Here is a 25567-nt window from a genome sequence, read left to right as displayed (position 1 = left end):
TCTACCATAATACCTCAATATAATCAACACCTCGATCAAGACTTCCAAACTGAAAACTGGCCAAATGCACACAGTGATCAAAAAATACAAGCTTGGACTGGAAATCCTTTCAAACAATCAATCAATCAATCAACCAGTCAATCATTTGTAAAGCACACTACATACCTGCTAGGGTCTCAAGGCGCTGGGGGGAGGGAGGGCTACTGAGAGAACAGCCAGGTTTTGAGTATCCTCCTGAAGGTCAGCAGGTCGTGGGTCTGTCGTAGGCTCAGTGGGAGGGTGTTCCATATCTTGGTGGCGAGGTGGCAGAAGGATCTCCAACCAGTGGTTGTTCTTCGGATGCAAGGGACGGTGGCGAGTGAGAGGTCGGCGTAGCGGAGCTGGCGGTTGGGGATGTAGAAGGAGAGCCGTCTGTTGAAGTAGGCTGGGCCAGTCTTGTGGAGTGCCTTGTGTGCGTGGGTGAGGAGCTTGAAGGATATCCTCTTGTTGACGGGGAGCCAGTGCAGGTTTCTCAGGTGGGGGGTGAAGAGGCCGTGGCGTGGTACATTGAGGATCAGTCATGCCGAGGCATTTTGAATGCGTTGTAGTTGTTTGATGTGATGGTCGGGGCTGCTGCATAGAGGGCGTTTCTGTAGTCGAGTCTGCTGCTGACTACGGCCTGGGTAACTGTCTTTCTTTTATCTGTTGGGTTCCATCTGTAGATTTTGTGGAGCATGTGGAGGGTGTTGAAGCAGGAGGAGGAGACGGTGTTGACTTGCTTGGTCATTGAGAGCGTTGAGTCAAGGATGATTCCAAGGTTGTGTGCATGGTCAGTGGTTTGTCGGGGCTGTCCCCAGTGTCGTTGGCCACCAGGAGTTGTCCCAGCCTGAAGGGTTGGAGCCGAGGATGAGGACCTCCATTTTGTCCGAGTTCAGCTTCAGACGGCTGGACTTCATCCAGTCGGCGACGGCTTTATTCCTTCATGGAGGTTGGCTTTGGCGGTGATGGGGTCCTTGGTGAGGGAGAGGATCAGCTGAGTGGCGTCGGCGTAGGAGATTATGTTGAGGTCGTGCTGTCGGGCCATGTGTGCGAGCGGGGCCATGTAAATGTTGAAAAGCGTCGGACTGAGGAAGGATCCCTGGGGTACGCCGCAGATGATCTCGGAGGCTTTGGAATGGAATGGGGGAGGCTCTGGGTTCTGCCGGAGAGGAAGGAGGTGGTCCAATCCAGAGCCTTGTCTCAGAATCCTGTGGCGTGGAGGCTTGTCCGTAGTGTGCGGTGGCAGACGGTGTCGAAGGCGGCAGAGAGGTCTAGAAGGATGAGTGCTGTGGTCTCGCCGTTGTACAGCAGGGTCCCGATGTCGTCGGTGGCAGCGATGAGGGCAGTCTCGGTGCTGTGGTTGCTGCAGAACCCTGACTTGGGAAGGGTCGAGGATTCTGTTTTCTTCGAGGTATCGTGTTAGCTGTCTGTTTTCACAATGACCTTGGCCAGGAAGGGGAGCAGAGAGATGGGCTAGAAGTTCTTAAGGTATCTTGGGTTTGCCTTAGGTTTTTTGAGTAGGGCGTTGATATCGGCGTGTTTCCAGATCTCTGGGAAGGTCGCTGTCTCAAGGGAGAGATGGATGATGTTGCGCAGGTGGGGTGTGATGGAGCTGTTTGCTCTGTTGAAGATGTGGTGCTGGGAATGGGTCTGACGGAGAGCCAGAGTCGATTGTGCGCATGGTCTTGATGGTGTCATCGATGCTCACGCTGGCCCAGGCTAGCAGGGGGTCGTGGTCGATGGTGTGCAGAGGGTCTGTTGTGTTGTTGTCTGTTGGGGATGTCTGGGTGTTGAAGCTGTCATGGATGTGTGCTATCCTGCGGTGGAAGAAGGTGGAGAGGGAGTCGCACAGGGCCTGTGATGGCGGGATGTCGTTGGAGTTGAAGCTGGGGTTGGAGAGTTCTTTCATGATGTTGAAGAGCTCCTTGCAATTGTGTGCGTTGTTATTGAGGTGGTCCTTGAAGGAGGTCCTGTTGGCCGCCCTGATGAGGTGGTGATGGTTTTGCATGGCGTCCTTGTGTGCTTCTTGGCTGTCCAGAGTTTGTTCACTGTGCCATTTCTACTCTAGTTTCCAGCAGGCTTGCTTGGAGGCTAGGAGTTCTGGGGTGAACCAGGTGGTCCTATTGCTGGTGTCTCTGTGGGGAGGTTTCTTCAGTGGGGCGAGGGTGTTGGCGCAGTCCTCGATCCTGCCTCTGTGGGCAGCGTCGTCATTGTTGGAGGGTTCGGTGGGTGGGCTGAGAGCGAGATTTGCGTGTAGTTGGTCTTCAGTGATTTTGCTCCAGCAGTGGCGGGGGATCTGTTGGGGGCGGTGGTGTGTGGTGGGTTTCTGGAATGCGAAGTGGATGTAGCAGTGGTTGATCCAGAGGAGTTTGGAGGTGTGGCTGACAGATACGTGCAGGCTTGAGGAGAAGACAGGGTCTCGTGTGTGGTCGACGGAGTAGGTGGACGTTGTAACGAGTTGCATCAGTCCGAGGTTGGCGAGGTTGGTGATCAGGGTTGTGGAGTTGTTGTTGTTCTCAAGGCAAAAGTTCAGGTGTCCAGGGAGGATGTAGTTGGTGGAGGGCAGGGCGTGCGTGCTGATCAAGTTGGCGATGGAGTCGCTGAACTGGGGCGGGGTCGGAGGTCGGTAGACGAGGGTGCCTCTGAGGTTGGAGTTAGAGTCTGTGTGGATCTGGAAATGCTTTTTTTCAGCGGTGCTGAGCACGTCGTCAGTGCTATTCGAGACCCTGATGCTGTTCTTGTGGACAATGGCGATTCCTCCTCCGAGGTCTCTGAGGGTCTGGGTCGGCTATGGCAACATTAGGTGTGGAAAAGTTGTTAAACCAGGTCTCTGTCAGGAAGGTGACATCCGGGGATGTTGTGTCGAGCAGGTCACCGAGCTCGACGGCATGCTTGCGTGCGGAGCAGCTGTTAAATAGTATGCATCGGAGGTGGTTGGAGTCTTTCTTGGCCAGTGGTTCATAGTCTCTGAGGCTAGTGAAGCTGCAGTTCCGGCACGTGAAGGGTCCGTGTGTGCATTTCAGGGTGGCATTGAAGCAGGTGTGGCTCCGTACAGAGTTGAGAGTGTGCAGAGTGCTGGCGTTGTAGTGGTGGCGGTCATCATGGCGGGTGCGGGGGGCAGCGCACAGCATATTTGGGGAGGCAGGAGGGAGGAGCAGCTCGAAGGCGGGAGGAGGGGGCAGCAAATGGGCAGTGGGCAGTCAGGGGGGCGGGGCCGCAGGGGACACAGCAGCAAGGGCGGTGAGTGACAACGAAGGTAACAGAGGAAAAAGAGGCACAGATGGTAGGGGGGCACACAAAAACAAGTGGGACAGAGGGCAGAAAGGCACAAAAAACGAGTGGAACAGAAGGCAAAAGGGGCACAAAAACAAGGGAAAACAGAGTGGCACAGAGGGCAGAAGGGCACAAAAAAACGAGTGATACAGAGGGCATATGGGCACAAAAAACTAATGGAACAGAAGGCAGAAGGGCACAAAAAATGAGGGAAAAGCGAGTGGCACAGAGGGCAGAAGGGCTCAAAAATTAGTGGAACAGAAGGCAGAAGTGCACAAAAAATGAAGGAAAAATGAGTGGTACAGAAGGCAGAAGGGCACAAAAAAAAGTGGAACAGAAGGCACAAGGGCACAAAAGCTAGGGAAAAACGAGTAGCACGGAGGGCAGAAAGGCACAAAAAACTGAGTGGAACAGAGGACAGAAGGGCACAAAAAAAGTGGAACAGGAGGCAAAAGAGCCACAAAAATGAGGGAAAAACGAGTGGCACAGAAGGCAGACAGGCACAAAAAATGAGTGGAACAGAAGGTAAAAAGGGCACTAAAATGAGGGGAAAACGAGTAGCAAGAAGGAAAAAAGGGCACAGAAATACCGGAAAAACTAGTGGCTCAGAAGGCAAAAAGGGCTCAGAAATACCGGAAAAACGAGTGGCACAGAGGCAAAATACAGAATACAGAAATACAGGGACAGCTAAGAACAGAAGGCAGAACAGGCAGAGAGGCATGGGGGCAGCGAGGGGAAGAGAAGGGAAAACCGGGAAGAGACACGGGGGCAGCAAGGGGAACATAAAGAAAGACCAGACAGAGAGAGCACAGGGACAGCGAGGGGAACAGAGGGAAGAAAAAGGGGCACAGACCACGTACAGGTAGCGGGGGAAGTCAGACAACTGCAGTCACAGACCCAACAATGAAATACAGGCAATACAATAAAAGCAATAAAAAGGAAGATGAACAAACCTATCTACGGCCTACCACAGGCCAACAGGGATGAGGCACAGGTGCTTACCTGCTGGTAGTGGAGGGCATCATACTTCCTCAGCAGAGGCAGCTGGAGCAGGGAGACACAGGCGGTGCTGTGCAGAGGGGGAGCGACCTACCAGGTGGGGTCAAGGGTCGCTCTCCTCACCGCGCAGTGGACGGCCTATATGGGGAGGTGGGAGGGAGGAGCAGCTGAGAGGCGGGAGGAGGGGCAGCAAATGGGCAGTCAGGGGGGCGGGCCACAGGGGACACAGCAGCGAGGGTGGTAAGGGACAACGAAGGTAACAGAAGGAAAAAGGCGCACAAAATCGAGGAAAAAACAAGTTGTACAGAAGGCAAACGGGCACAAAAAACGAGTGGAACAGAAGGCAAAAGGGGCACAAAAACGAGGGGAAAACAAGTGGCACAGACGGCAGAAGGGCACAAAAAAATTAGTGGAACAGAGGGCAGATGGGCACAAAAAACGAGTGGAACAGAAGGCAGAAGGGCACAAAAAATAAGGGAAAAACGAGTGGCACAAAGGGCAGAAGGCCACAAAAAAGAGTTGAACAGAGGGCAGAAGGGCACAAAAAACGAGTGGAACAGAAGGCGGAAGGGCACAAAAAATGATGGAAAACCAAGTGGTACAGAAGACAAAAGGGCAGAAAAAACGAGTGGAACAGAAGGCAGAAGGGCAAAAAAGTGAGAGAAAAACGAGTAGCACCGAGGGCAGAAGGGCAGAAAAAACGAGTGGAACAGAAGGCGGAAGGGCACAAAAAATGAAGGAAAAACGAGTGGTACAGAAGACAGAAGGGCACAAAAAACGAGTGGAACAGAGAGCAGAAGGGTACCAAAAACAAGTAGAACGGAAGGCAAAAGAGGCACAACAATGAGGGAACCACGAGTGGCACAGAAGGCAGACGGGAACAAAAAATGAGTGGCACAGAAGGTAAAAGGGGCACTAAATTGAGGGGAAACGAGTGGCATAGACGACAAAAAGGACACAGAAATAACAGAAAAACAAGTGGCACAGAGGCAAAATACAGAATACAGAAATACAGGGCAGCTAAGAACAGGAGGCAGAATTGGCAGAGAGGCACAGGGGCAGCGAGGGGAACAGAAGGGAAAACCGGGCAGAGAGAGCACGGGGACAGCGAGGGGAACAGAGGGAAGTAAAAGTGGCATGGACCACGTACAGGTAGCGGGGGAAGTCAGACAACAGCAGTCACAGACCCAACAATGAAATACAGGCAACACAATAAAAGCAATAAAACGGAGGATGAACAAACCTACCTGCGGCCTACCACTGGCCACCAGGGATGAGGCACAGGTGGTTGCCTGTGGGTATTGGAGGGCATCGAACTTCCTCAGCAGTGGCAGCTGAAGTAGGGAGACACAGGCGGTGCTGTGCAGAGGGGGAGCGACCTACAAGGTGGGGTCAAGGGTCGCTCTCCTCAGCGCGCAGCGGCCAGCCTATATGGGGAGGTGGGAGGGAGGAGAAGCTGAGAGGCGGGAGGTGGGGGCAGAGAATGGGCAGTCAGGGGGGCGGGCCGCAGGGGACGCAGCAGCGAGGGCGGTAAGGGACAATGAAGGTAACAGAAGGAAAAAGGGGCACAAAATCGAGGAAAAAACAAGTTGTACAGAAGGCAAAAGGGCACAAAACAAGTGGAACAGAAGGCAAAAGGGGCACAAAAACGAGGGAAAAACGAGTGGCACAGAGGGCAGAAGGGCACCAAAAAACCAGTGGCACGAAGGTCTGAAGGGCACAAAAAATAGTGGAACAGAAGGCAAAAGGGGCACAAAAACAAGGGAAAAACGTGTGGAACAGAGGGCAGAAGGGCACAAAAAACGAGTGGAACAGAAGGCGGAAGGGCACAAAAAATGAAGGAAAAACAAGTGGTACAGAAGACAGAAGGGCACAAAAAACGAGTGGAACAGAAGGCAGAAGGGCACAAAAGCGAAGGAAAAACGAGTAGCACGGAGGGCAGAAAGGCACAAAAAACCGAGTGGAACAGAGAGCAGAAGGGCACAAAAAACAAGTGGAACAGGAGGCAAAATAGGCACAAAAATGAGGGAAAAACGAGTGGCACAGCAGGCAGACGGGCACAAAAAATGAGTAGAACAGAAGGCAAAAGGGGCACTAAAACGAAGGGAAAATGAGTGGCATAGAGGACAAAACGGGCACAGAGATAACGGAAAAACAAGTGGCACAGAGGCAAAATACAGAATACAGAAATACAGGGCAGCTAAGAACAGAAGGCAGAATGGGCAGAGAGGCACGGGGGAAGCGAGGGGAACAGAAGGGAAAATCGGGCAGAGACATGGGGCAGAGAAGGGAACAGAAGGAAAGACCGGACAGAGAGAGCACGGGGACAGCAAGGGGAACAGAGGGAAGAAAAAGGGGCACGGACCACGTGCAGGTAGCTTGGGAAGTCAGACAACAGCAGTCACAGACCCAACAATGAAATACAGGCAATACAATAAAATCAATAAAACAATGGATGAACAAACCTACCTACGGCCTACCACTGGCCATCAGGGATGAGGCGGGTGGTGGAGGGCCTCAAACTTCCTCAGCAGCGGCAGCTGGGGCAGGGAGACACAGGTGGTGCTGTGACGCCAGGGAGCAACCTACCTGGTGGGGTCAATGGTCGCTATAATTCACAGAGCACTCAAATGAGAACTTGGAGATGGTTTGACATTATTTTATGTTTCTACCTCAATAGAAAATTCTTCCTTCAAATCCACATTTTCCACACCTTTCTTCAATATTACATACAAGGCAAAACACTTCAGTAACAGGAATCAGAAACATACCAAAACAACTTTCCTTTTCTGACCAAGCCCCTTTCCTCTGTTGGAGAAATCTGCGGAGAATGCAATGGGTATTTACCGTATTAAGTCCAAGCTCTGGAATAATCTTCCCCTTTACCCCAGTACGACCCACACATTCATGGCCTACTGAAAAGATTCAAAAAACGTTGTGTTCTCCTCTATCAGCCGACCTTCTTACAGCCACACCACCCTGATTTGCAAACACTATGAAGAGAGCTCAAGATTCAACAAGGCTATATAAATGAAACATGTACATAAATAAAATAAAGTGTGTAGCTTTGTCAGTACCACACATGACGTTGAATCAGCGCTGGGATGCCCCCGGGCATCTATTCAGCGCTGGGACGCCCCCGGGCAGCTATCTGCGCTTTATAAAATCCATTTTCATTTCATATATTTCATTCATAAGGGCACTTCATGAGGGCTCTGCAATATGTTGGTGATCGGCTCCCTGCAACTAAGGTCTACTGTTGGCACAAAATGGTCTTTTAGAAAAGCTGTAAGGCTTAAAGGTTGCATCTTAATCATCCATTAACATCAAGTCACAGTAATCATCACAAGAGAGGAAGAAACACCTGGTTGAGGTTCAGCATCTGTTAGCGCCGGTGGACGGTGATTTCACAGCTTCCCGTTTTGAAACGTATAAATAAGGGCATCACATCTTGAAGGTGCTAAGATTTTGAGTATTTTATTGGTGTTTTCTTTTTCTTTAATCCTACTAATCAGAAATGTCAGCCCCCAGTGGTAAAACTCTTGGTGCCGTTTGCATGATATTTCAAAATACATAACCTATGCCATAGGAAGCCAGTACAGTGTTTCAAAGCCGTCACAGTCCAGTGATATAACAGTAATAATCCATACTTGTAAAGCAGGGGCATAAGATTCAAGGTGCTGGGGGCTGTCAGGGAGATTAAGGGGAATATTTACAGCAGAATGGAGAAGCATGGCATTAAACAAACATTGCTAATGCCACGCTATTCCATTCTGAAAACGCAGGGATGTGCCGCATTCACAAACCCTCGCGCTGAGTGCAACACCAACGAAGGCACCCTTGCACAAAAGTGCAAGAGTGAAGGGTGTCTGCGTTGGGGGAAGATTGTTTATGTGCAGGTCCCCCTTCCCTGTACATAAACAATCTATAAATGCTGTTTTGTAACTTCTATGTGTGCTGCTTAATGAAGTTACCGAACTGTATTTTTTTAAATGATTGTTTATGTGCAGGACATAAACAATCATAGACAATTTGCTATTTCTATGTGTGCTACACACTGCAGGCCTCATGGAAAGAGCAAAAACATAGAGAAAGAAAGCATTTCTCCTTGTTTCACCTGTTTAAGACCAGGTCCCTTGTCTTAATTTTGGCGCTGCCTCCTAGTTACGCTACCCTTATAAATAGGGGCCTTATAAATAGGGGCTAAATCAATGGGTGTTGCGGTGGAACGCCCACCCCAACACCCACTGCCCACACTTTTCACACTAAATAAAGCATGAAAGGGGTGCCTTTTTTACAAGGCAGCATTCAGTGGCTTAACGCTGCCCTGTAAAGAAGGCAAGGCCCTTATCGTCATCACTGAAAGTGATGTTGTGGTGGAGATAAGGGCTTGTAAATATGCCCCAAAGTGAGCTATTGACCAGAGTCATATGATGCTGAGCTGGCACCGACGCCCAGGATCAAACCATGATCCTTGGTTTCCCGCGACAGCCACTCTGGCTGCTGCACCAGAGCCCTCTCTTTGTGACGGGATCATTACCACAACTCTAACTCCCATTGGGACTACTGATGCATTAGTTATGTGACTTACACAGGGATGTTGCTACTGTAAGTAGTTACCCGAAGGAGGATGGAATATTGCAATAAATGTCCTTAACATTAACATGGCATCGGAGGGGAAGCTCAAAACTGGCAAACAATATTATTGTCCAATACTTGTATCAGAATTGACCATATATTTTCAATATTTGGGCAAGTTCTACATGTTCACTGCTTGTGCTATATCTGCTTTGTATTTAATATATGTGCATGAAAGTTTGCCCTGATGTGCTGTGGTAGAGACAGAAAATTCTTATAACCCTTGTTTCTCCTATCAAATGTATTGTTATCAGCTTACCTTTCATTTATTTCCATGCAAAATATTCCTCGATCTGTGATTAGAAGCTGCGCATGAAAGGAGGGACAACCGCCGGAACATTTCCATTTACCTTGCCATGATTTTCTATTTGCAGCGATGACATCAGAAAATAGTAATTAACAAACAAACAAACGTGGAAAAATCAGCAGCCGTTCCTGCAGATCTTTGGTGTCATTACATTATCATTAATGACAAAGACTATGAAGACGCTGAAAATATTCATTGCATGTACACTGGATGAGTGTCAGTTTCTTGCCTTTAAACTCTGCTGTATATCCTTTTTTCTGAACTGCATTGCTTTACTTCTGTCGTCACCGCAAGTCAAAAGTTCAATGAGGCAATATGTGTCTAAATGACACTATATATGTATTTCATGTTCTTGCTCAGGGGACTTGTTTCTTCCAAGGGTGTCTGCAGTAAGCAATGATGTCCTCTGGGGGATTTAGAACAGTGTCACTCTCTTGTAAGGCAACTGTTAACAGCTAATGAGAATTAAATCCATAGGGAAAGGGGGATAAGGTCTGAATTTCCAAGTCACAGGCAGAGAAGGAAGGACTCATTGTAATTTTATGTGACAACTTCAGCCCTGGTAAATTGCTTCCTACATGTTTCACTGATATGGGCATAGCAGAATTTCTTCTTAGCGTACCTATGCAGGCAGTGTACAATTGATACAGGTATGTAAGAGTGAGTGATGTGATGCAGGTGTGATAGTCAGTGGTTCAAACCAAAAGTGAGAGGTCACTTTGGGTCTTTCCTCGTGTACTGCAAAGGCAGTGCTGCTCTTCTTACCCTGGAATAAATGTTCAGTCATGTTGATCTAGAAGAGTGGTTCCCATTGCTAAAACACCTGATGCAGAATGGGCATTGATTTATCTAGCTGTTCGTGGAGCAATCCATCGCGGCCAGTGGATGGAAATGTTGGGGCATATTTACAATAACTGGCTCATCCCTGCATAATAGCAGGGATGCACCAGTTATTGTGCGCCACAGCTCCGACATCATGGATATGCTGCATTTACAATGCGACGCACCATGGGGCAAAAACGGCACAGGTGCATCACGCATCTGTGTCGTAAAAGTGGCGATGCAGCTACAGCAATGCTCTGGGGGCCCTATCTAGTTGATGCTGCATCAATCCTTACGCCAGCTTCAGGCAGACGCAGGGTTTTGACGCAGCATGAGCCTAAAAGTGACTCAGTGAAATCTTGTAGATTTCACTCAGCCACTTTTAGGAGGCGTTCCTTCGCCGGAACGCCCACCCCCCCTGCGCAGGAATGCCTACATGTGGCACAGGGATTTACAATCTGGGAGATGCGTCACGTTGTAAGTACCCCACACCATGGCTTAGGATTTGCGCCGCCGCTGCGTCACAAAAGTGACGCAACTGCGGCGTAAATGAGGCGCAAGGGGCTTGTAAATCCGCCCTGTTATATCCAAGCACCCAGCACTGGGAGACCTGCACTACCCACAGTATGGTGGAGAAGTGTGGCTCAATGATTAGAACGGCAGACCCTGATGCAGAGGTCTAGCCCGGGACCAGGGTTCAATTCCCTGCCTCGGCGGGTCTTGGGCTCAAAAATTCCACGGACCTGATAATTCTCGCCTCAGTGCCTATTCCAATCATGGAGTCCCACTCTGCAACTCTGGGCAATAGCTTGCTTAATCTCCTCAACAGCCCCCACAACACTAAGTTTTCCTGGCCTCCACCTTGGGGTGCCCAGGAGTGGACGCCTCACAGGTTCCACAGGGGTGTTCGTACAAGCACCTTGAGACCCTTGTGGGTGGGTAGTGCCCTCTACAAGTATCATTTTCAATTTCAGTATTGTGTCTACTCCAGCCAACGGCGTTGATCCATCCTACAATGGATGCACTTGTGTTAAATGTGGTGACATTTGTTGCAGGATTAGTTTCCAAGAGAACAGTTCCTGGTTTCCATGAATTTTCATAGGGAGCAGAAAAGAGTGCTTTTTTCTGTGCTTGCATGGAATGATTCCATTGGGTGGTGTCTCTTGTAAGTATGAGCGGAAAATCCGTTCCGCTCGCGGATTTTGCGAATTTTCGGTAAATTCGCGATCCGCGAACTCCCGCGAATTTACAGAGAATTCGCAAATCCGCGAGCAGCGGATTTTTCCCGGGGCAAAAGTTGAAGCCTGGCCTGTTGTAACTATTTTACGATGGCGCCGGCAAGCTGCCAGCGCCATCCTAAAATAGCTACTAAGTTAGCTTCAAAAGGAAGCTCTAATAGATAAAATAAAGCAGGTGCTCGATTTTATCTATTAGAGCTTCCTGTTGAAGCTAATTTAGTAAGTATTTTAGGATGGCGCTGGCAGCTTGCCGGCGCCATCCTAAAATATTTACCATGCCCTTCCTGTGACTCTTTCATCAGCCCAAAAACAATCATGAGCGTCGTCAAGGCAGGTGTGCCTTCGTCACAAATCTACCGTGGAAAATCAGCTGTGAATTGTGATGCTGGATAGAGGCTTTTGCATCCGTGACTTTCACGAGTGCAATACCCGTGCTGTTTCTGTGACCAGGAGCTTATTTCTCTTCATCTGCTGAACTGATCTTTCTCTGACCTTTTATACACACTAGAAGCATGTGTGAACTCGCATGGTAGCCCTGCCCGTTTGACCCCGCCCACACACTCGCGGTTTGCACCGTCTTCCCGCCATTCACCCACTATGATGGACAGCTCACTCAAGGGACCCCTGCGCCCTTAGGGGCGATTGCATAGTAACACACACATGGTCGCTCGAACTAGTTGATGCTCAAATTCAGTGACTCATTCATTAGCCCAAAAACAATCGTGAGCGTCGTCGAGGCTGGACAGGTGTGCCTTCTTCCCAAATCTACCGTGGAAAATCAGCTGTGATGCTGGATAGGCTTTGCATCCTTGACTTTCACGAGCGCAATACCTGTGCTGTTCCTGTGACCAGGAGCTTCTTTCTCTTCATCTGCTGAACTGATCTTTCTCTGACCTTTTATTCACACAAGAGGCACAAACTGGGCACATTGTGTTTGCACGGGTTTCTGCAAGTTCGCACGCGTTTTGTACAGTTTCGCAATTTGCGAAATTGTACAAAACCCTCGCGAACTTGCAGAAACCCGTGCAAACATAAAAAAATTTAAAAATACGCAAATTCGCGGGAATTTGTGGATTTTGCGGATTGCGAGTTCGCAAATCCGCAAAATTCGCGAACGCGAGATTCACAAAATTCGCCCATGCTTAGTCTCTTGAAAGCTGAAATTCTCAGCTTTCCAGCAACATGAACTCCATCACAACGGTGCAATCACTTGACACAAAGAAGCAGAATTACAAATTTTTCATGCAACGCAGGACAACAAGCAAAGTTGCTTCACAGCATTGAGTGAAAGGGAGACAGTAGAAATGCACCGTATTTACTAAGATATGGTGCACTCTGCTACCTCCTAGCACTGGCCAGCCGTTGTCGGTAGTTGGAGTACCTGCCGGGCGGTGACGTGGGGAGGGGGAGGGGTAGGCTGTGGGGTAGTAAACTATGGATTACGGAGGTTTACAGGTAAGTGAACATATACATAAATAAAACTAATTTTGTTGTGTGTACTGCATCCCCAAATTGGATGCAGTGCTTTTTCTTTGAAGAGGAATTAACTAGAAGATATAAAGATATTTCTCATTGTTGCACTTCACTCGGGAAGGCATAGCATTTTCTCACATTCCTTTGTTGACAAGTCTTTGTAAATCTGGAATTGTGGCATAATCCATGGGTGGATGCACTGAAACACCCATGCTCCAGTCATGGAACGCCTTTCCAATACAAGCCAGCGCATAGAACTGCCTTACATTACTCTGCATTTACTAAACCATGCAAAGCCATGCGAAGTCAGTGAATAACAAAGATGATTTTGTGATAGTGCAGTTCCACAAAACTGATGCAACCGATGCATCATCTTAGTAAATCTGTGCACATGTTTCAATAGGGTGTTGTGGCAGGAGGTTTCTTAAAAGGACATGACCTTGCCCACTCCCAATAAAAAATGTTATTATTTTGGTCACATTTTTCTTCCAAAAACATAAGGAATGCAGATTTGTTCATCAGATAATCTTCAAGAAACTGATAGCAAGGTAAGTAATGGCCTATATTCCTCCATTTTGCTTGTATGTCCCATGCTCTGAGCTCAAAGTGAATTGTTGGGTAATAATTCTATGTCAGAAAGCAGAGAAAATAAGCTTTCCAGTGGTCCTATTATTGTAACTGTCAGGTATCAACAAGAAGATGGGATGTTGAGGCAGTTTTGGCTGCTAATATTAAACAGGTGGATGGTAAATATGATTTCATGCGTCATTTCACCTTTGGAGTCCTATGAAAGTTACAATAGAGTCAGCCCTACGAAGCTTAATGCATTTTAGTGTGGTGGGCTACATCATTGCATCAAAATGCATTAGTAACACATTTTTATGATCGTGTCACCACCTCAACAGGTATGGTAAGAGGTACACATGCTTATTTACTATGTGCGTCAATCTCAGGAACACAATGTCGCAATTGACATTGTGGCCAATCAACCCATGAGCTGTATTGTGAGTTCATAATATATTATTGAATTTTATATAGATATAAAAAAAACATACATTTAAGAGCCACGAAAAGGTACAAGTTAATACAAATTAAAATATTAACTACGAAAATAAAACTATAAACAGTAAGATAATATTAAGTAAGAGTTATTAAAGTACCTTTCTTTGTTGCTTGTAAAATTACTCCCTGGAAGGCCCCCCTTCCTGCTGCCAATGGGTCACCTCTAGTAGGTCCCCCAGTCCAACCACTTGTTCCCCTGTATATTCCAGTGCATACCCTGAGGGGTATGCTCCCTCCGGGGCCGTGGGAACTGGGGGGACAGTTTCTCACACCCCCTACCCCTTCTCTTTAAGGCAGGGGCCTGGGCCATAATTTCAGGCTCCAGGCCATCTTGAACACCCTTCTGAGCTGTCAAGGACCGAGTGGTCACACACATCCACTCAGGCAGGTCCAACATTTCCAAATTAGAATTTCTCTCCACAGTAGCCTAGACGGAGTTCTCTAGATAATTGCCCAACAGACTGTCTACGGGTATACTGGGTCTCATAGCCTCTTGAATAGATCCTGAGTCCTCCCCCACACCAACCTGGAGCTGACGGCAATCACACAAGCTCTTGTGTCCCTGAGAGCCTCCACTCTATGGCCATTGATGGTCACCGACTAGCGGTACTTTTTAGTGTTATTAGGCAGTATGGGGTTAGAGACCTTCTCAAAGTCTTCTAGTGAGACAAGGGTTAACTCTATGGAGTCCCACCTACCTTGGACCTCCATCTCCTCCCCCCCAAGGCTACACTGGCAATCTGGTGGAATGGTGCACAGGGTGGTGCTTGAGGGGATGCATTGGGGTCCCTCTGGGGACACAGGGGATCATAATACCGGTGGCCCACTTGACCACACAGCCAAACGGTCTTTAATATCAAAGGGTTTTTGTTCCACCACTGAAGTGTGATGATCAAGATCCTGGATAAGCATTCTAGTAGCAAAAAGGATTTCATATGGAGTGATTCTGCTCAGAGAATTTTTTGGCAGATTATTTAAACTACTTTAGACACTTATTAGATCTTTGAGCCACCCATCACCCAAGCCTAATACCCTAGCTGTTATAGATTGCTTTATGTCCCGGTATTTTCTTTCAACTACAGAATTTCCCTCAGGATGGAATGGACTCTAATACCGCAAAGCAATGCCCAGATTGGCCTTGACCTCCTTGTAAGCTTTGGAGCTAAACACAGGACCCTGGTCAGAATGTAGCGTGCCGACTGCGTTTGTGACAATAAAGACTCGCAAATCTTTTATAACAGTTCGGGCGTCAGCCGAGCGCTGAGGCCACATCCAAATGAATCTTGTCCTAATAGTTGTGGGACCACATTTGTCCATAGGGACGTCTGCGTGTAGATAGTCTAATGCTGTCTAACAACGGTGTCTGTACTGGGCTGGCTACACTGTAGTCAGGTATCTGGCGGCGTTCTCTGCTGCGATCTCTGTTGCAGTCCTGGCAATTAATTGCAAATTCATTAATGTTGGCATTCATCCCTGGCACCAGTATGTCTCTTTTAAATCTAGTATTGACTTAGAGATCCCTTGATGTATCAGACCCTTTCCCATATGTGCTTCTTGTATCAAAGCTCCTCTACGTCTCCTGTTTGGAATTACTCTTTTCCCCACTTCAGGGATTCAAGCAAAAGGGACGGAGTTAGCATCAATTATGTATGAATATTCGAGTGGATAGTTTAGAGGTAATGCTGCACCGCTGCCTTTGCTTGTGGCATTGACAGCTATCATTATTTTGACATCTATTCTTGTTTTCGAACAAGTGATTGCAGCTACGGAAGCCGTTTGCACAGTTGCCTTTGCGGCTTCATCAGCCAATGAATTCCCTGCAACGTGAATGCCATCACGCTGATGACTCAGTGTATGGATCACGTGAGTCTTTTTTAGTTCTTTCTGTAATTGAACTACTTTTTCCCAAAGCAACTTATACTTGATTGCGCACCTTTTGCATCTTTGAAACCATTTTGAAACCCAGTTCCGCAAGTATTCATTGTAAGATTGGACGCAGTAATATGAATTGCACACTGAGTGATCAGTATTTACAAGCGTCATCTTGAAAGCCTATACTTCAGCTCGCTGAGTTGTACAGTCTCCGAGAAATTGTGTTTTTGTGACCATAGGTTGGAATTTTCCATCGCGCCAGCGACCTTTAACAATCACGCATGCAGCACTATAAGCTTGTTTACCCTCAATCGTGGGCTGTGCTGATAAATTCGTACTGTTTTGCAGGCAGAATCTCAGTGGGCAGAGGACATTCTTGTTCGTCTTGTAGACATTCTTGAGTTTTCAAATAAAGGTCAAAAACGTCTGTTGCAGCAAGAGAGTTAACCCATTGTATCCATCTTGGATGTAAAGCCTTTGAATTCTGAATACTTGCTTTTGTCACTGCCTCCTAGGCAGTGCAGGAGTAACAACCATTATGCATTTACCCTGTGCGAGAGCTCTGTCTTTTGCTTTTGCAGTTTGAACCGCTGTCAGAATTTTTACTGTTGAAGTTAATTTCATTTCAGCTTTTGGGTACAATTGTGATTTGCAAACGATTGGTACTTTTTCACCTTCATTGAAGGTTAAGTACGTAAATCTGCATCTTGCTGGGATTATTCTGATTACAAGGTTGCCTACGTTTACGCGTGTCTGTAAAGGTGATGTTGATAACATGTCTGTTTGCACTGAACGAAACATTTCTGTGTGTTTTTGAGTCCAATTAGTAGTTTTGAAATCAGGTTTTGTAGTGTAGTTCCTATTTTCCCAATAGGCCCTGCGCATTGGAATAACAAACAGTAGTATGGACGTAGAAGTGCGGATTTTCCAGGTCTCCACTGACTATGCAAAACTTAATTGGGTTTGTTACCAACTAGCTCAGAGGTCACTGGAAACTTTCTTGACTGAATAGGAAGTGATCAGCTTCCCTGGTACAGACAAGAAGGGATTCAGTTTTCCAACAACTGCATAAACATGACAACTTTGCTCCTCAGATAGAGTTAATCTCTGGGGTCGTGTGAAACAATAGACAGTTATTTTACTCAGTCAGTTTTTGTGCAGATTACTTTCACCAATATGCAGAGAATAGAGAGACGGGCGTTTTCAATTAAAAGGTGTTATTTATTGAACAGTCTTTCTTCTCGTGCAAGAGAAATGAATTGCCACAATAGCAAGACTAGTTATTATAAAAAGTGCGTACAGTAAAATGAGTAATGCAAAATAATACTGTAAAAACATTGATATGGTTTCTTAGCCATACAATGGTTTAAAATGAATAAAACATGTATACATTCATATATACATTAGGCTAACATACTCAACTGGTGCTTCTAACTACGCCTATCCCAGTGTACCTGACCTAAGCCTAATACTTGGGAGGGAGTAAGTAAGTAGCTTTAGTTAAGTTTGTTTTGCCAAGGATTGCTTCAAGAATTCTCTCTAAGGGTTTAGTCAACACCAAACCTCTGGAATAGAATGTTGGAGGTCTGGTATCTCCTTCCAGGGACTCGATATCCCAGTCACTCGCAAGAGTGGGCTGGAAACGCCGGAGCTGGATTTCTCGGCAGGAGAAAAGACAGCGTCTCTCTCAGCGCATCGAGGAAGAGGAGGAGGGGCAGCGTCCACGGGCAGCTTGGATCTGCTGGGCTCTTGCAGGGGGACAGCTGTTCATCTCCTGTGTTCACCACACCATTGTTCGCTCGTTAGCAGCGATAGCAGTAGCGATAGTAGCAGCCGTGTTAGGATCAGCTGCATCAGCGTTTGCTTAAGGCAACGTGGTAATATTTATACCTGAAAGGTGCCTGGTTTGACGTACGTTTTTGGACATAAGATGTCAATAAAGATGTCACTAGGAAGTGATCGTCTCCCAGTGCTCATTAGAGTTCTATTACTAATCAAAACATAGCATGCGGGACTTTCCCAGGTTGCTCAGTTTTTATCTTGTTGAAGAACTCGGAGTGTAATCTAGGAATCTTAGATAGTGGCTTCTGCTGTGTCATTTGCACTAATGAGCTGCAAAGGAAGTTGCAGAGGAAGTGATTCTGAAATGTGGCTCTGATCGTGTGAGGCCAGAGACGAGTTTCTGGTCACAGTATCGATCAGGGTCCTAGATTAGAACGCAACAGTTTCATTAATTTGTAGAGAGGTTTAATCCTTCCTGCGTAGTTTAGAATGTATGTGCTTCTGAAATTCAGGAAACCTAGAATTGACTGTAAGTTTTTAAGCATTTTAGGAGGTTGGAGCAGCTCACACTTTTCTAAAAAGCTGGCTGCCAGGCTTTTGCCTTCACTTGATAACTCGTATTCTAAAAAAAGGACGTTTAGGTGGGCAAATCTTGATTTCTTAAAGTTAAATTTGTACCCTTCTGAAACGAATCCACGTATAACGGTATTCACTCTGTTCAAGTGCCTGTCCAAAACATCGTCTGTTAGATAGATGTCATCGACATAAGATAATGCCTCATCATCATACGTTTGTAGTAACTCTGTTACTCTGGCTGAAAATAACCCTGGACTTTTCTTGAATCCCTGGGGAGATGACAGAAGTGACGCTGATCCCCTGTAATCGAGAAAGCGGTCAAGTTTCTGCTTTCAGGTGAAATGTTTTGACAGAAGAAACCGTTTAAAATATCTAATGTGGTTTTATGTTTTTTACGCACAATGTTATTCATTAGTGCTGCACTATGTGCATTCTGCACTGCAAAGGTTTTGCAACAAGAGTTTAAATGTCTGTAGTACAAAACTAGACGATATTAGTTGTCTGGCTTGGAGACAGGAAACAAAGGATTATTCATGGACGTGGTACATGTTTCAATCACTCCTTGATATTCAAGGTGATCTAAGATCCCCTTGACCTGTTTTTTAGCTTCTAGCTTAACTGGATACTGCCTCTGTGCAGTTGGTTGAGTTTTTAACTGGATTTTGTGGTGAGATGAATCCTCATCCTATCCTAAATGATTTTTATATAGTGCTGGAGCCAGGGCTACTGCCCATTTTCTGGCATAGGTATATTTTAAGTGAATTGGAATATGATTCGAGAAGGCTGGCATAATCATGTATTTGCCGTGTGGGCACTCCCTGACAAATTTTGGTGGCCAGTCTTTTTCAGCTAGAAGAATGTCATAACCCTTAGAGAGCTTCTCCCAAAAGAGTGCTCTTATTTTCCTAGTTATGTCCCCCTCCATCCAGAGTGTTACTTCATATAACTTATGGGATACACTAACCCTGGTATCAGCTGTTTCCATTTGAATGTACTCATTCAAGTCCACTGTCTCCAGATGGTCCTTCAAGATCTTGCGAGCTATGGCGACTTCTGCTGCGCTGTCCACTCCCCGTTCTTGAGATGTGTCCTCAAGATCCTCGGCATGTCTGATTTTTAGACCTGCTACCTTCTTTTTGGTGAACTGGTTTTTCTTATTTTTTGGAACGTGTTGATCGTCTTTGGATTTCATGCGTTCTTCCTTATGGTCTGACCGTCCTCTGCTTTCCGATTTCTGTGAGGAAGTCTGAAAGGTATAAGAGGAACGAGTATCAGTATCTTGATATCTATCATGTTTTCTCAAATTATCCCTATTCCTGAGGTTATACCTCTTTTCAGAGGGCTCCTTTTGAGGATACCTTCCTCTGGACTGAGAACGCTTCTCATTAGAAGTTTGTTTAGTATTTTCCTACTTCTTTTTAGGAGTAGTGAGAGTGTTTTTAATAAAGACCTTTTTAGGACTTTCTGTTAGTTGAGGTTTTACTAGTTTCCCACACAAACTATCTCTACCTAGTTCTTCATAGGATTTTTCAATTATTCTGGCCAGTTCATATGGTTGCTCAGTTATATCAATTTCTCTTATTTTTGGCGGATCGCCACTGATGCTGCTTCACCTTTAATATTAGCTAATATTAAAGCTGAGACATGTTTGAAATCTTTCAGTAATTTCATACCCAGATTTAAAGCAGGCTCTGCCCTGTATTCATTTTGAATCCGTTTCAGGACATCTGGTATTACCGCTATAGATGGAACACCATGTGTTTTTGTGTAAATTGAAGCAAAGACTGCACCCCAAGTGTCGCAGTCCATCAGGTGTGGTGCGATCTCCATTGGTAAACAGATTGTTTAAAATTCTGTGTTTCTCATGAGTGTATTGTCAGGAAATACTCAATTTGAGTCATTTTTTGAGCTATCCAGAATGGAATTTGTTCCCTTTTTGCAGCTAATTTACCAATGAGTGATTGTATAGTCCGTGGTGTTATTTTACGTGTGTTCCCCTGATGAGGGGTTTGTTGTGGAATCCTTATAGGAGGCTGGACTGTTAGAGTCCGCATGACATTTTGAACCAATTGTCTATGGATTTTTATGAGTTGTTTTAGTTGACCTAATAGTTCTTCACCTGTCATTTCTTCAATGGTAGGATGTGATGTATAGCTGGCTAGTACCAGCATTGTTGCTCCTGGTCTACCTAGTGGACCGAGCCTGGTAATGTGATTTTGATGTTGTAGGGCGCCTTTAAACCAGAGCTGATGCTCTTGGTAAGTTAGTTGAATTTCAATGTCCTCGAAAGGAACGTATTCCATTGGATTATCCTCTACTTTGTAGAAGTGAAAGACATGCAATACTGCATTTGCTTCAGGGAAGAGTATCCATGAATACAATGCCTCTGTCTACCAACAAAAATTACCATACCACCTCTAGGTGATAGGCCATTTGTTATAAGTTTTATAGTGATGGTTTTCCTTAAGTTTTCTGGGAGGATTATAGCATCCAGGTCAGTTTCTTGGAAACCTGTAATGTCTAAACCCGGTTGGTTTGCAGTTGCTGCAGCTCCACCGGTGCGTTATTGTCGCCGTTAAGCGACATTGTTTAATGAAAGTTGCAGAGCAAGTTTCAAGGTGACAAAGAGAAGGTGCACAATATTTTGGAACACTGTATCATTCAACGTTGAATCAAACCAAAAACTAATACATAGGGACCGATTCACAGAATGAACTTAAGACTCAATCCTAAACTTACTACTATTTTGGTTTTCACAGAATGCACTTACTACTTCTGGCATTCACAGAAGTTAGGATTTTGTCTTAAGTTTGTCTTAAGACAGACTTAAGGCAGACTCAAGACAGACCTAAGCCAAAATCCTAACTTCTGTGAATACCAAAAGTAGTAAGTGCATTCTGTGAATACCAAAATAGTAGTAAGTTTAGGATTGAGTCTTAAATTCATTCTGTGAATCGTGCCCATAGGATTTTCGTCCTACTCAGTAATGGCGGAAATGATATCCTTTTACCCACTCCAGACATCTTATTGGAGTATTTTACAGGAAAAAGGGGTCTCTGAGAAAAGCAGGACTGAGTTACTCTAGTACCTACTGTTAAATTAGTGCCTTACCAAACATTGGGCGCCATTTAGTGTAGTTCCTATATTCCTAATGGGCTCTGCATATTGGAATAATATATCCTATAGATTTGACGTAAAACATAGGTCGACTAGGTCTCTATCGAATATATTAGACTTAATTGCTAGCTCAGAGGTCACTAGAAACTCTCTCGAATACCCAAGAAGGGATTAGTTTCTGACAAACGCAAAAACATGACAACTTTGTTTCAGAGGTGCAGAGAAATAGAGAGACAGGTGTTTTCAACATAAGGATTTATTGAACAGTCTTCTTTCTTATGCAAGTAAAGTGAACTGCTATAATCGTAATACTGGTTGCAAAGTATAATGCGTACAGTAAGAAAAGTATTATAAAATAATACAGTAAAAGCAATGTATTGTTTCTAAACCATACGCTTACAAATACATAGGTGAATAACAAAGCATAAAAGTACTCAACTGGTGCTTCTAAAATTCGCCTATGCCAATGTACCTAATCTAAGTCTAGTACATGGGAAGAAGTAAGGAAGGTGTAGCATAGGTTTAGTTTTTCTTTGCCAATAATCTAATCAAGATTTCTCTTAGGGTCTAATCAGCTCCATACCTGGGATTTAGAATGAAGGAGGTCTGGTATCTCTGTCTCAGACTCAACTTCCCAACACCCCGCGAGGGGAGCTTGTAAACACTGGAGCTGGATTCTCAGCGAGAGAAAGGGCAGCTTCTCGATCAGTGCGCCAGCTGGAGGGTTGGCTTTCTTCGGCACTTGCTGTAACGAGATGCGTCGAGCAAGTAGATAGTCGAACTGCTCCGAACCACAGTGTGTTTGCTAGGGCAAGTGTAGGTATATTTATACCTTGAAGGTGCCTAGTTTAACATAAAGTCAGACATAATAACCTCATCAAAGAACGCCAAGGGAATGGTAGTTCTTTGAAAACTCCATGATTTCTAGGATAAATCAATATTCAAGCAAGGGGATAGAATCGTTGTGGCTTTTGGGAACAAGTGGAAGTAGCTGTGCCTGTATTTGGACTGGATGGGTTATGTCTAAATATGGCTATGATTTCTATCCCTATATAAGGGCAATGTGAATTGTACCTATATAAGGGCAGGAATTGGTAATTAACGCTTGGATCCTAAAATGCTACACAACACAAGTATGCACATGAACACTCCTGACAAGTGACAGGTCAAATATAGGAGGACAAGGCACAATTGTGCAATTAAAAGAAGCTCATGAACAAGAATCCACATGGCTGCATGTGACTTTCACACAAGAAATGCACACTACAAATTCAACATCTGAATGTATTACAATGCACACACTACTCACACACAATGTCCTGCAATTGGAACATCACACACACTCACTTGTCAGTAGAAAGAGCCAACACAGGCCAAATACTGCATCCATTACCCAACAAACACACAAAATATGCACCTACCAATTCATCACAAAGCAAACTCAGCTGGACATCAGGGGGTGCACACCAGGCAAGTACAATGCAACATACAATGACAGCAGTGCATGCACAGTAAACACCAACATAACCAGTATCACACATGTCTGAGTGCTCCACCATGAACTTCTATATCACAAATCATCACAGACCACAGATCAAAACGTACTCAGGAAGAATAGCAGTACCTCAGCAAACAGTCATACACCTTAGCTATCAGGAAAACCCAGATGCATCCAACATGACTAGAGGACTGTGCTGGTCAAACACATGCACTGCACATGAGCAACCCTGACTGCAATCTAGTAAAAGAAAATACCACATAACAAATTGTGAAACTGTCCTGAATGGCACATTGGTCGGGTACACAGATCATCCTCCCACAGTATAGTGTCACACTATGAAGTGGTGGAGAGGGTCACACACTGGCAAGGCATGGGATGGAAAATATTAGACTAAAGTGGTGTGTACATCAGTTTGGTGAGGAGTGAACAGTGCAAAACCACATAGAGGACTCTTCATACCACAATCAATTCCCTAAAATTTGTCAAGTGACAGTAATGTATAAGAAAAGTCACATATAATGTCAATGTGGTTGGGCAGGTCAGCACAGTGAGCACAAACTTAAACAAGAGCCCTGGCTGATCAACAAAACACAACACAGACATTGCAGTGACACACTCTGAATACTCACAACTGACAGCGACAACAAGTTGGTGTACCCCAGGATTGCAAGGTCACACCGACACACTGCACAGTGCTCAACATACAACTCTGTAGTGCTATAGGCACTCTTGTCGTCTGACACCCTGTGATGACCTTTGACTACCATTATTTTAACTGGCTTTGGCGTGGTATACCTGTTTCTCTTTCGTGTAATCTTGCAGTCTTTCAGTGGGAGATGTCATGGAGTAGGACAGCCTTTCCAAGAATAGAACGTGTGGGATGGGCATTTGAAAGCATGAGAGGGAGAGAGGTGTGGAATGTACTTTTTGGTCTCAAAGTGCGGTGTTGAATCTATAAGCAATTGTGCACAAAGGTGCATTGTGTTGTATATTGCTAGAATTATGAAGTTCTTTCTATTAGCTTTGACATGGTCTCATGTCATCCTGAATTCTGACTTTGCCTTTCTTGAGCTTTATCTGTGTGCACAGCAGCAATTGCAAGTTATTTGGGTTAATCACGTTCAAGGATTGTTTTGTGGGAGATTGTTTAATGTACCCGAAAGGCTTTGTGAGCTTCGTCAAGATAAAGGCTGGAACATCCGAGATGGGAGAAGGGGACGTGAGAGCTCCTTCCTGCCAGGGAATGCTTGCTCGGAAGCGTATATTGAGATTATAAAGCTGAGGGTTGTTGACTTAGAAACTGGGAGTTTGAAATCCAAACAGCCTCTACTTTCGAGCGTGGAACCCTGGTTGCTGAGCTCTTGACCAATGCTGTTGATTTTCCCCCAGTCTGGAGTGGGCTAAGATGCAGTGTTTGCACTAGGTGAAGTATTGAGTTTTGACTAGTGCCATTGTGATGTGTGGTTCCAGTGGCTGTGATCATTTGAAGTGTTGAGTTTTGGTTATTACCATTGTGATGTTTGGCCAGTGGCTCTGATCATTTGAGGTGCTATCTTTGTGATGTGTGAGTGAGTTGAGGTGCACATCCAAAGTAATCATTTAATGTATATATATATCGTTCTGATCTCTTTCAGGACGTACACTATATTTGCTTGAGCCTTATTTCATATTATTTGCTGCTAGTTTATTCATCAGTATCATTCATGCATTTATCTGTTATATTTACCAAGTGTGTTATTATTGCTTGCATATAAACACATATTTCTCTATATATATTAGAAAACGTTCTGCATTTAGCATCAAGGAAAGCCTTTCTGTTAGAGAACATTAAGTAAAATAAAACCCCAAGCCTTATTCTAAAAGAGAGAGTCCTTGCATTTTGTAAAATTAATCCCTTTTCTAAAGGTGTTGTTTGTATTGTGTTATGTCTCCTGCTTGGCTGAGTGTTGAGCCACTGTGTGAGAGCTGTATTATCTGAGATGCGAAAGCAAGACAAACTCCTACATGTGCCCACAATCTGAAGCACATGTCTGATAATGAACAGGCCTTCATTACCTGGATCATAAATGTGTGTAGGTGTCATGTGCCTGGCACATTCCCCTCAACACTTCTGACAACGACAGGCATATCACACTGCATGACGATTCAAGTGCACACATTCAAATGTACCAATGTGACTATGAAGACAGGCCTATAAAAGATGACTACACATCTACACTGCTGTTCACACATCAAGGGAGATCCCACAGATATGACAGACCCTGTCCACCATCCAAGTTATCCTGTGGATAGTATTCACTTCTGTTGTAGCACTGCATCTGAATATGACATGTCTACAAAATTGGAGACCTGACAATAGAATGATTAGGATAAGAGTATATAATCACAGACAACCATCATTGAACCCTCAAGCTTCAGAGTCAAGAAGCAAAAAAGTGCCTGTAACCTCTGGCAACCTCTGAAAAAGTTAATGAAGTAATCACCAATGTGAATGTGGCACACAGAGCATGTGTCACATGAACATATACACATACATTAAACTATTTCATTAGCAAGGGCAGTGACAAAGCAGAAACCATGAGTAAGACACTTGATTACATAATCTCTGGATAGGCATTAAAAGTGCAAAACATCAAGGCCATTGGCCAGTCCACTTTTCTAGTCCACACATGTGTGATTGAGTACTTGCACATCAAATGGGTAACACAGTCCACTGCCATAGGAATCACCACAGCTCACAGGCTTCAAATGGGCAGTCCGGGCAATGCTGTGGGAGAAATGGTTTGGGGCGGGGGACTTGGCTTTAACTTTGGCTTTAAGTTGAACTGGGAGGGGGCGGATTGTCGGACCAGTTGGAGGACTGGACCTGGGAGGGAGAGAACTGGCCGA

Source organism: Lissotriton vulgaris, chromosome 1_2 (assembly GCF_964263255.1).
Source record: "Lissotriton vulgaris chromosome 1_2, aLisVul1.2, whole genome shotgun sequence".
Lineage (NCBI taxonomy): Eukaryota > Metazoa > Chordata > Amphibia > Caudata > Salamandridae > Lissotriton > Lissotriton vulgaris.
Note: the sequence above shows the minus strand (reverse complement) of the source record.